The following is a 13,353-nucleotide window of genomic DNA, read 5'->3' as shown; positions in this document are numbered from 1 at the left end:
CAAACAGGAATGCGAGTTTGTCCCACCATTTCCCATTGTCCAAAAAGGGACGGTGATTTTCAAGGCTGCTTGATGGGGTTGCCAGCCTCCCCCCAGCCATTGGCATAGGATGAGAGGCCCATAGGGTTGCCAGATCCAGGTTGGGAAACTCTTGGAGATTAGGGGGTGGAGCCCGGGGAGGACAAGGACCTCAGGGCCAGTTTGGTGTAGTGTTTAAGTGCGCGGACTCTAATCTGGGAGAACCGGGTTTGATTCCCCACTCCTCCACTCGCACCTGCTGGATGACCTTGGGCAAGCCATAGTTCTGGCACAGCTGTTCTCTCAAGGACAGTTCTTGAAAGAGCTCTCTCAGCCCCACCTACCTCACAGGGTGTCTGTTGTGGGGAGGGGAAGGGAAAGGCGTTTGTAAGCCGCTCTGAGACCCCTTTGGGTAGTGAAGGGTGGGGGATAAATCCAATCTCTTCTTCTCAGTGCGGTACAATGCCATAGAGTCCATCCTCCAAAGCAGCCATTTTCTCCAGGGGAACTGGTCTCTGTAGTCTGGGGATGAGCTGTAATTCCAGGGGAGGGGGGGATCTCCAGGCCCCACCTGGAGGCTGGCATCCCTACTTGTTGGTCACTGTGGAAGTTGAACGCATTAAGCCAAGTGTTCCAACCCAGACGGTCTACTCAAGTTCTCCAGAAAGTTATCTAGCTGTAGACATTTCAAATGCACTGCTTTTTAGAAATTACTGTACCTACCTTTTCCCCCTCTGTTTTTGTAGACAAGGAAGAAGAACGGGCGCATGCTCCTCACAACTGTATTAACTACTTGCTGTGGTTAAGAAAACCAGCAGAGGGGGCTGTTTAGCCACTTTCAACCATTCTTCTGTTCCAATTCCCCTTCCCCGCGGCTTTCTAATTTCCAAGGAGAGGAAAGATTAAAACACCCAATTTCCCCCACCGGAGAAGGAAAGGAACTCGGAGAGGCCGATTCTGAACCAAACCCCCCCCCCCCATCTCCTCCTCCGATCTCCGTACGCGCTGTTCAGGAGTGCAGCATGCTGGGCGGCGGGGGGCGCGGCTGGGATAGTGGTCAGGTCACGTTGCTCTGATTAGGTGGTTGGATATATTACTCCAAATCAGTGGATTAGATCCCATTTAATCCCGTGCATGGAAGCACAAATTCCTCCCCCTCCCCCTTCAAAGCAATGCACCCAAAAAAAGCCCCTCTTTGTGATGCTACACCAAGAGAATTGAGCTAAAGCTTGCAGTGCTCCCAAAAAAAACCTTCCATCCTGTGAGGAACAGAATTATTTATTAAGTTTATTTTTTTACTTGATTTCTATCCCACCTTTCTCCTCAGTGGGGACATGAAGCAGCTTACATTGTTCTTCTCTCCTGTTTTATCCTCACAACAACCCTGTGAGGTAGGTTAGGCTGACAGCAGCATTCCCTCTAAGCTGAGCAGGGGTCTTGTTGTAGAAAAAGAGCTGCCGAAGCTCATTAGCATAACTCATTAGCATAACTTATTTGCATATGCCACGCCCCCTGACATCACCGGAAGTGACAGAAGGCCACACCCCCTGACATCACCGGAAGTGTGTCAGAAGGCCCGGCTACTTACCCTCCTGCTTCATCCTCATTCCCAAACGGAATGAGGATCGAAGCAGAGGGCGGGGTAAAGAAAGGGGCGGGGCTTCACCACGTGACCGCCCCGCCCCCTAGAGGTTCTCTTCCGGAGCTCCGTACCTGAGAGCTAGCTCACAGTTTTTTAGCCTCTGGCTCACACATATATTTTTTTTGCCTCAGCTCAGGAAGGAGGGCTCCAGAGCAAACTCATTTATGCAGTAGCCATAAAAGTAGATTTTTTGCTCACAAGACTCCACAGCTTAGAGGGAGCATTGGCTGACAGCATGTGATTGGCCCAAGGTCATCCAGCAAGCTTCCATGACAGAGGGGATTCAAACCTGGATTTCCCAGAGCCCAGTCCAACACTTTAACCACTACACCACATTGGCTGTCTTGCCTACTGCAATTGTACTACTACTTCTGATGTCAGTCTTAATATTTTGTTACTTATAGGCAACTAATTCAATCAACTGGTCTGATCTAGGGTTCCCTGCTTGCTTGTGTCTATCGAGATCCATCTTTTACTGGACAGACAGCACATCCAGACATGTACACATAGATATCAGAGTTCCCTTGCCTACAAAACCCTGCATCATGAGAATGTCCCACAGGGCCCGTAGGCAGACTTCTTCACTAGGTGGGGCTGCCACATAATGCCGAAGAAATGAAACGGAAGGGCAACAATCAGGGATTTCCTCGTTACCAACAAGCTGCTCGAAACTCCATTGCTAAGCCCTTCTGTCTGCATGTATTTTAACATTTATGAATTGCTAACTTCAGAAACTTTTAACCTGAATAACTGCCATTATTTTAACATTCAGAAAGTCTAAAAACCAAGGTTTGGATCCTACTGGTTTATGCCATCAATGGCCATACTTTCCCTTTCGTAGATGTAAGATGCAGAGTGCGATACGTCAGCAGCAGCAGCAGCGGAACGTATGCATGGCAATGGAAGGAAACCAACCATAGGACCCCTCCAAACTCTCATTCTTTACATGGAAATGATCTTGTCACAAATTTAACACCTTGGTTTCCCAAAGGATTTTGAGAGAGGACAAAATCTGGGGAGGGGCTGTGGCTGAGTGGTAGAGCATCTGTTCAGCATGCAGTTTCAATCCTTGGCATTTCCAGTTTAAAAGGACCAGGTGAAAAGAGAAAGAGTCCAGTAGCACCTTAAAGACGAACAAAATTTGTGGCAGAGTATGAGCTTTCTCACTTCTTCAGATACCAGCAGCGACTCATGAAAGCCACAGATTTTGTTTGTCTTTCGGGTGTTACTGGTCTCTCGCTCTTTTCTGTCGCTACAGACAGACGAACAGAGCTACCCATCTCGATCTATCTCCAAGGAACAGGTGGTGAGTGAAAGTGAAAGACCTTTTCCTGCCTGTGACCCTGGAGAGCCGCTGCCAGTCTGAGTAGACAATACTGACCTTGAGGGACTGATGGTTTGAGTCAGTGTAAGGCAGCTTCACGTGCACCAAAATCACTGCCAGGGCTGCTTCCACGCCCCGGCGGTTCCCATGTTTCAGCTCCCCCTCCCCCACTGCTGCTTGTCTGGGGTTTTTCTCTGTTTCCAAATGATGTCATTCTGCATTTGTGTAAATTCTGCATTTGCCTAAAGGCATTAACAGCCCATTACTTCCAGGGGGAAAAAATGCTTTATTTTAAATTGCAAACAAACCCCTGATATTCCCTGGGGAGGCCGCTGTGGGCAGGGGCAGCCTCTTGCTGCCTGAAAGACAAAGGGGTTGTTGGTGACGCGACTCAGTTACTCTGTCCTATGTTGACTGCAAGGGGCCAGTCCCCTGCAGAAATTAACATAACAGAAGGAAAGCACCTGCCTTTTAGAAGGGATCCTTGGAAGAGGCTTTCCCCCCCTTTCTTTCTTTTTCTTTTAGGTTGTAAAGATATTGCATTATCCCTGTCCAGTGTTATTCATGCCTGAGGGTTTAAAAAAATAGTAGAGAATCACCCACAGCCTGGCCTGCCTTTTAGGGGAGGGGTTCATTGGAGGTGTCTGTACAAATACTTTTTTTTAAAGTGTTGCGGTGTTTTTTTTAAAAAAAGATATTGCATTCTTTCTCTGCAGTGCTACAAAAACAGGCTGGGTGGAGAAACCTGGGGGTCATAGGCAAGGCTCCCGCTAAGCTGCAGGGTCTTGTGAGCAAAAATGCTACTTTGTGAGCTACTGGCATTAAAGTTGTGAGCGAGCGATTTGGCTACTGCATAAATTAGTTTGCTCTGGAGCCCTCCTTCCTGTGCTAAGACAAAAATGTGTGAGCCGGAGGCTAAAAAACTGTGAGCTAGCTCACACTAACTCAGCTTAGAGGGAACACTGGCCATGGGAGAATACTGTGGGTGGGGGGCTTCAGTCGACATCAGGTACGAGATGGAACCATGGCTAAAATTAAGAGAACCGATTAAGATACAAGGAACAGAAGAAAAGCCCTGCTGGATCAGACCAGTGGTCCATCTAGTCCAGCATCCTGTCTCACACAGTGGCCAACCAGTTCCTCTGGATGGCCGAAAACAGGGCGTAGAGGCCAAGGCCTTCCCCTGATGTTGCTCCTGGCTTTGGGATTCAGAGGATTAGTGCCTCTGAAAGTGGAGGTTCCCCTCAGCCACCATGGCTAGGAGCCATTGATAGACTCTTCCTTCATGAACCTATCTAATCCCCTTTTAAAGCTGTTTATTCTTGTGATCCCTACATCCTCTGGCAGCAAATTACACATTTTAAATCACTCTCTGTGTAAGTTAGTATTTCCTCTTGTCCTCCCTGAACCTACAGCCCATCAGCTCCATTAATTTGGAATGTGCAAAATCTGTGTTGGGTAATTTTACATGGAATTGCATCAGAAATCAGACAAACACAAACAATTGCCCTGAGGTGGAAGCATTGTAGGTGGAACAGTGCACCGACCATCCACACCTTCTAGCTATGGGCACGATCCTTCATTCTCTGTGAGACTTGGATCCATTCAGTTTTCCACTGGTGAAAAAGGAAGGGGGTTCCACTATGACCACCTAAAAGACTATGCTGGGAATCGTGGGACCTTTCATGGCCAAAAGCCAGGTGAGATCAAGACTAGTAAGAAAGAGAATTGAGCAAAACTGACCAGGGGAAAATACTGGATGGATCCAACCCTAAATCTTTCCCAATACAGAAGCAAGCTCCAGAACATGAGGGATGCCAGCCTCCAGGTAGGACTTGGGGATCCCCTGGAATTATAGCTCATCTCCAGACTACAAAGACCAATTTCCCTCGAGAAAATGGCTGATTTGGAGGGTGGGCTTTATGGCATCATACCCCACTGAGGTCCCTGTCCTCCCCAGGCTCCATCCCCAAATTTCCAGGAGTTTCCCCTGTTCCCACCAGTAGGGACCTGGCAACCCTACAGAACACAACCTGGCTCATCTGAGTGAAGAGGGCAACGCCTCTGTCCTGCATAATGTCTATTTCATGTTTAAATGGTGAAAAGATCCCACCTTGAATGGAAAGAGGGAGGGACCGCCTAAGGTCGGTGTGGAACTTCCACTGGAATCTTCAGGCTGCCAACGATGGGGCATTTTAATCCGTTCCTCTCCTCTGCTTTCAGTTTGCGTAGGATTCACCACTTTGAAGCAGATATGAAAATGCATGAAAATCTCAGCAACACTTTTGGCCCCTTCAGAATGTGTTAATAAAACCAGTAATGAATAAAAAATAAATGCGACTTATATGTTGATGCATATAACCTCAATCCTACTGCTATGAAAGCCAGAGATAAATACCAGTGGAGTGGTGGTGGTGGTGGTGGAAAGACGCCATTTAGTACAGAAAGACATGGTTAACAGGGGTTTTCCTCACCACCACAGGGAGCTAAACGATGCAGACTCATCCAGTGTGGGAACCATCTCGCTCTTTGGTGAGCGGCTTTTAATCGTGTCTTCACCTCTTTGCTTGCCAGTCGCTAGGGGCTAGCAGTTCTGCTTGTTAACATGCACCAGTCTATGAGACTAGAATAAGCGGCTGCTTTGCCACCAGAAGAAACATTGGGCAGTCTGTGCAGAAGTCCACAGTGGGGAGGTGGGAATAGCTTGTGCCTCCCTAAATGAAGGACTGGCCATGGTCCAGCTTTTGGATTTCTGGACAATGATTTCAGAGAGCAATTCAAGTAGGTCTGCTGAGGAAGTGTCTTTGCGTGTGGCTGGTTGCCAGCCTCTAGTGGGCCTGGAGGTCTGGAATTGCTGCTGATTCCCAGAGGTCAGTTCTCCTGGAGGAAATGATAGTTTTGGAAGGTGTGTCACATCCCCATTGAGCTTCTCCCCTCCTCAACCTCCGCGCTCCTCAGGCCCCGCCTTCCAAACTCCAGGAATTTCCTGAGCCAGAGATGGCAACCGTAGCGTGTGGTGGTTTATCAATCCATAAGAATACATAAAAGCAGCAGGTTTACTAAAACTCACACCAAAAAACTTTATGAATCACCCACAGATTGCCGTTTTGCAGTGCTTCATCAAAAGGCACCTGAGACCAGCAAGGGGGGGGGGGTAGGGGAGATAAAAGCAACTGAAAGCAGCAGTAAACTGAGTATGCTCTCGTTCTAGGATTAGTTTTAGAAATTACGCTGGTTCAACTGGAATTCAGGAGGAGTGAAATGCTGGCCAAAGCAAATCCATGGCACTAAAAAGAACAGGTGTGTGGTAAATTTTCCCTTCTCTAATAAAAAATAGAAGCTAAAATGACTAAACTGAGGCTATTGTACTTTAGTCACATTATGAAAGAGTTGCCAGACCCCCTGGTGGAGGCAGGGATCCCTACTGGCAGGCCCTGCCCTCCAGCCACCGATTAGCTGGCCAGTGGGGGGACTTACCAGGATAAAGAGAAAGGCCCAGGACATGTCGCCAGCATCGCACGGGGAATGACGTCATCACTCCAGCAACATCCAGGTGACACTCTGGTATCTGGGCAAAAACTCTATGGTAGAAGCCATTTTTACCATAGAGTTTTTGCCCAAATACCAGAACGTGGCAGCAGCATGACAGCATGATGACATCACTTCCTGTGTGATTCCAGCAACGTGGCCTAGGCCTTCCTCTTTCTCCTGTTAAGTCCCTCCATCCCCCTCTGGGGATGAGAAGACAAGAGTCACTGGGAAAAGACAAGAATGCTACAAAAAGTTGAAGGCAGCAGGTAAAGAGGAAGACCCAACATCATATGAATTGGCTCAGTCAAGGAAACCACGGCCCTCAGATTGCAAGACCTGTGAAAGGCTATTAGCTATAGGCTGTTTTGGAGGTCATTCATTCATTCACAGGGTCACCATGCGTAGGAAGCGACTTGATGGCACTTAACACAGAGACAACAAAAATGCAAATTTATTGTCCAAAACATTAAGGCCTTGGCTGTGGGTAGAGTGAAAAGTGACAATCCCCCTGGAGACAGTAATGTATGAGTTCTCTATTTGTGTCAGATGCAGGGTTTTTGCCTTTTTTTAAAGAAATAGATCAGTTAGGACCCAGAGCATTTGGAATATGTTTGTTTCAAAACAAACATTGCCAAAAGAGTCAGATGGGAAAACACATACAAATTAATGTCATTTCTCTGTAAACTTCACAGTGAGCAATTTGACAGTCAGCATTTATTTTTATCTTGACTCAATTGCAGTTGGGGAGAGTATTTTCTTCTTCAAAGGCAAGATGTTGGCCTAAATAGGAGAGGCTTCAGCCCAACAAACCAGGGCATGGAAGAAACTCTGTGCCGTTTCAAGTGTGCGTTGTAGGAAGCTATTTGCATCAAGCAAAAGTCTGGAGCCATGTTTGCAAATGCTTATTCATGTCATGGGCCCAGAAACAAGAGGGAAACAAACCTCCAGATGGACAGAATTTGTTTGTAGTTGCAATAATGTGAAGCAACATTTTTAAAAAGCCATGTAGTACTATTTATTAGGACCAACCCAAAACAGTTGTCAGGCTTTTGCATGCTCCAGCTATCTTCATCAGCTGGAAATTTAAAGGGAGAAAGAAGAGTTGAAGACTTTAAGACCTCTTGCCTGTATCCTGTGTAGTCTGCCAGGCAGATTTGAATAGATAAAGTACTCAAAATATTCTGACAATGACCTAGACTAGGATCCTGAAGACCTGGGTTCAAATTACCACTCAACCATTATTATGAACTGAGATTGAGGCAGCTCTTAAACAAGTGATTCATGTTTATTCAGCTCATAACAACACAAGACTAGACAGAGACTTCAAGACAAACATGCATAGAACCAGGCTGACATATACAATTTGAACCGGGGTGAACCACACCCAACAAACAGATAACCACCAATAGAATTACAGGGCTTGGAACCTATGAGAATGGTTCCCGCAGAAAACATAGGCTTCTTTGATTGGTTAGTTCTTCAATCCAAACTCTGTTTTAATGGAACTTATGCTTAAGCTAAACCTTGCTTTATTACTTAAGACATAACAACCATAAAGCTCACTTGGTGACCTTCTGTGTAACAGGGCCATTCCACTCCACCATTCCTCCAAGGGGCTCAAGGTTCTCCCTTGGTTAAACCACAGAGTTTTTGGCAAATGCTGCAGGGCCAACTTGATGTCATTTCTGGAATTGACATCATGGACTCGTGCAACACCAGCACACTTCCTCATTCCTCCCCATCCTCCTTTAAGGACAGTGGACAATGAAGGGAATGCCACAGTGGGAGACCTAGCAATGGCCACAGGTTTAGGCTGGGTGGTGGTGGTGATGGAGGGCCCTTTATATTTTCTTGGGCCCCCAAACTGTAGCTTACCCCTAAGTCTGTCGCTGCAGCCAGGCCTCTGAGACATCCTCTACCACCGTGTCGAACAAACCATGAATGCAATGTTGTTCTCCTTTCTTGAGCACCTGCACAGCCTTACATCATAGCCAGAGTCACGGATTTCACAGCTGTCTTATCTCTTTTCACAGCTGAGCTGATAAACCACACTGGTTTGCCAATTAAAGTGCCATTATGAGCACTGCTGTGTGTAGCTGCAAGAAAGGGAGGCGAGAGACTACAGAGTCAGGTGGGCAGCAACTATTTCCCAGTCCTCAAATGTTGTCACCACCTAATCTCCTACAGTGGGACCACTCTCGCTTTTATGTGTATTTGGCTGTGGTCACACGGCAAGGTAATTGTGATTTCTTCCCGCTATAATTTAATCGGAAATATTTTTCTTTGGGTTGGGATGATCGCACATCCCTCCCTGAACTGGAAGCATTGCGCAAGGATACTCTGGGCACCCTCTAGATGCAGCCGCCCCCTCTCTCTCCACCGCCCGTTCGCCTGCAAGCCCGCCCGGCCCTTCCTCCCCCCCCCACCTCCCCCCCAGCAACTTTCCATTCCACCTCCTGCTGCCCGCCGCAGCTTCACTCTCGGGGCAGGCAGGACCTTTCTCCGTGCTGGATGAGAACGTGAGCATTTAAATAATGAATTTATTAAGCGCAGGATTGCTCAAGCCGGAAGCTGTAAAAAAACAACAACACCTCATCGTGCGAAGAATGGTCAGACGGCCCCAATCGCAATCATTGCAAGAGATGGCTGTCCAGATGGGCGAAATCGCGGATTCAAAGTGCAAATACCAGGAAAGTACTTGATTTTCCCGGTGCAGGAAAATGCAGGATATAACCGGGAACATTGCGGGAGTGAGCCTGCTTTGGCACGGGAGGCGAATTGGCCCATTTGATCAGCAATTATTTTTTTTAATTTATAATTTTTATTTATTTTAACAATCAGCAAATAACATGTGAATCCAATACAACATACAAGTAATTAATCTGTTACAGAATAAAATGTTTTCGAATCCAAAAGGGTTACAGTCATAATTCAAACGAACAAAACTATTGGGTGTAACCAGTCAGTTCTTCCATAAATTCCTGAGAATTGCTGTTTGATAATCTATGAAATGGCTAAGTATAGGTAGAGCTTGAGCTCATAGGGATAAGTAATAGAAAGTACAATCCATTTTTTTTGAACAACAAAGTATAGGGACATTTACATCCATGTCTGCATGTGTTGCCAGGAAGCAGGCAAGTATTCCTCAGGAGCTAAAAATTCTAGTATAGGAGTCCATTTTTCCATTATGGGTCTTGGTACAGGCTTCAAATTTGTGTTATTTATTTTGTTGGTGACGGAGTCCATCAGGAATTGGTCCCATAGTTTTTGGTACCACTGTGACACCGTTGGTGGTTTTGGGTTCTTCCAGCAGGTGGCAATTGCCGTACGGGCTGTGTATAATCTGATCAGCAAATTTAAATGCGAGAGGGAACAGCGGCAAACCCCGACCATCAGCCTTACTGTTTTTATGCATTTGTTTCACAAACACAGCTCTTGCAATTCCCCCTATGGCATTCCCCCCCTCTTTTTTAATAGTTAAAGTGCAGGGCATGTAAAAGAGGAACAGAGACGAAAGCGAAGCCAAAGCAAGGGTAGCAACAGAGAGTGTAGTGGTGCAGGTTCCGTTTTCTATTGGCTAACAGAAAATTCAATTCTTCAAAAGCTACCATGAAAATCCTAACAAGACAAGAAAGAGTCTATCATTTCCTCAGTAAGGATTGCTTATGGGAAAACAAAGCAAAGATGTCCCCACGCTCATTTCATTCAGCAGAACGACAACAGAAGACAGATCCAGATAAGATTTACATGTGGAAAAGAGATCTAAAATCACTCTTGAACTGAACATATTTACCTTGAACCTTTGAACGCCACAACTCCTAAAATAGTGAGCCAAATGGATTGTAGACAGAGTTACTCGAATCCATGCCCGTATTATCCAAGAAAGACAGATTTCTGCTGTTGTTTTTAAGGCACACTACAATAATGTACGGATTTAATTTTCCCCATAGTGGGGTGATTAGCAGGTCCATTGGGTGCAACATGCAATATTTTTTTTAAAAAATAATAATAATATGTCCCCTAAGGCCCACTTTCCAACCTTGTTCAATGTGCAACACTTCTCTTCTGCTGAGCTCCAGACTAGATAGATGGTTCTGTTCCTATCACTGAATGCCCCAAGAGACAGAATGAGAGATTCCATGGAAAAGCAACTGCTTGCTGATCAAAAAAGTCTGTAATTTCATATTCTCTTTGCTTTACCGTTATCCCTTCTGAATATATAAAGGGAACAGTATTCAAAAAAGCCGTTGGAGATAAATATTATGCAACGGAGGGTGGGGATGAAGTCAGTCACACATCAATGTACGCCAACATCACAAACTAAGATGTATGCAGGTTGAAAAACATCATAGAGAATACACAGGATAAAAGTGCTATCTTAAAAAATTCCTTCCTTGCGGTATTTTGCAGCTGCAATGTAGGATATTCATGAGGTGACAGATGTGGTACTGGCAGATGTTTGGTTCTCTTCACACATGTATCCTGTTCACATAAAAAGTTTGTGTTCTTATCCCTAAGATATACTCTTATGCCCTAGAAGACACTGGTATGCGCAAGTCAGACTCCATCTTGGGAAGGCAAAGAAAACAATAAGAGACCTTTTAAGGCAGGGGTACCCAATGTGGTGCCCATGAGTGTCACGGTTAGACTCCCACACTTTGGCGCACCCCGACTTGGGGACCTGAGCCCAATCTGAGCAGTTCCTAGGACCGCAGCCAACCCACCTGCAAATCAGTTCTGGGGTTACTGTGGCCTGCAATGTGGGGAGGGACAGATGGCAGCTAAAAAGTAAAGGTAAGGCAAATCCGACTCTAGGGGTGCGGTGCTCATCTCTGTTTCCAAGCCGAAGAGCCAGCACTGTCCAAAGACGTTTCCGTGGTCATGTGGCTGGCATGACTAGACGCCAAGGCGCACGGAATGCTGTTACCTTCCCACCGAAGTAGTACCTATTTATCTACTTGCAATTTCTTGCTTTCAAGCTGCTAGGTTGGCAGGAGCTGGGACCAGAGACAGAAGCCCACTCCATCATGCGGCACTCAGGTCTTGAACTGCTGAACTACCAACCTTCCAGTCCGCAGCTCAGTGTCTTAACCACTGAGCCACTGCAGCCCCTAAGATGGCAGCTACCCTTGTTCGAATGTTTTAGAAATCGAAAGAATTCATAATTCTTTAGGGTTAGAATGCAGAGCTTGAGGACAGTGTTCCCTCTAAGCTGAGTTAGTGAGAGTTGGCTCACAGTTTTTTTAGCCTCCGGCTCACACCTTTTTGTCTTAGCTCAGGAAGGATGGCTCCAGAGCAAATGAATTTATGCAGTAGCCAAATTGTTCGCTCACAACTTTAATGCCAGCAGCTCACAAAGTAGAATGTTTGCTCACAAGACTTCACAGATTAGAGGGAGCATTGGTCATGGTACCCACCAATACCTTTCCCGGTGCCTGGTGAGTGTTTTTAGAAAGCAAGCAGGGTCAGATGGGGCTTTTGCCACTGGAGATTGAATGAGCTGTGCAGATCTTTAAAAACATTGCTTTGGCAGCAGTTGCCCCCACAGCACAAGAATCTTCATGGTGTGACTGAAGGAGAGCTTCAGCAGCCATTCTGTGGCTGGCTCCGCCTCCCGTGGCAGCCATTTTGTATAATCCATTTATTACCGTTTGACATTTGGCTGTCTGTCTGGACAAAGTTAATGGCTGCTGCTATGCCTAGATCAGCAGTACGGTAGTTCATACACACACATTTTTTTCAAACCCACAGAAGTCATAGTTTTCCACCACCACCCCTTGGTGTCTTCTAATTACCTGACCTTACCTTTCATGATCCTCAAGGAAAATCAATTTTACCTACTGTACAGGACAAAAGTAGCCACAACACAGAAGGAAATGAAACTCTCCCACCACAGCTGCTCTGTGGCTGCAAAGCCGCTTGACACGGTGGTCAAATTGGGAACTGAACAGTAAAGACTAGCCAAACCGATCCAGAGCCTGAGTCCGGAGTCATCGTGGCTGATTAAAGAGAGATGTTTGCTGCCAGGGGTCGTTTCGTAGAAAAAGAGCTAGGGGGACTCATTAGCATAACTCAATAGCATATGCCACACCCCCTGACATCACCGGAAGTATGTCATAAGGCCACACACCAATGGTCCCGGGCGCCAACGCCGCCGGCCTTGCAGCTCTACTGCCGAGCCCCATGAGGGGCCCGGCGGTGGACCTGCAAGGCCGGCGGGAGTGCAAGGAAGCCCTGCGAAGGCCCTCCCTGGCCCCAGGCAGGCAGGGGTGGGGAGAGGCAGGGAGGAAGCAACTTACCTTCCCTCTTCTCCTGCCTCCTCCTGGCTGAATTAGGGCCGGAAGCGGGGCGGCCGGAAGCAGGGGGCGGGGCTTCGTCATGTGCTCCGCCCCCCGTACCTCACCCGGGGGAACTGCGATCCCCCGCGTTTCCCCCCGAAATGACCTCTGTTTGCTGCAAAGTTCTCAGCATCCCCACATAAAACCTCCAATGTCCACCTTGGATTCTTTCCTTCATGCTTGAGCCTTGGAAGCAATTCACATAGGACTCGGTAGTGTGGGTTGAAAAACCAGGCTTTATTTGCACAAGAGAGCTCCACATGTCACTCGGAGACCTCTTGACAGGGAAGTGGAGAGGACATTACATTAGTCCATAACCAGATAATTGTTTTGCCACACCTTTTATACCTTGTTACATTAGTACATAACTCAGAATTACCAACCACAGAAGCCGGCTGCTTCACATCAATAACCATTTACAACAACATCCTTATATCTGTTGTATACATTCGCAGAGAAAATGCAAATGTCTGTATCATGTGTCATCCTTACCACTGTGT

This window comes from Gekko japonicus, unplaced genomic scaffold (assembly GCF_001447785.1).
Source record: "Gekko japonicus isolate JY-2015 unplaced genomic scaffold, Gekko_japonicus_V1.1 scaffold751, whole genome shotgun sequence".
NCBI lineage: Eukaryota > Metazoa > Chordata > Lepidosauria > Squamata > Gekkonidae > Gekko > Gekko japonicus.
The sequence above is the reverse complement of the archived record's forward strand: the minus strand, read 5'-3'. Positions refer to the sequence as shown.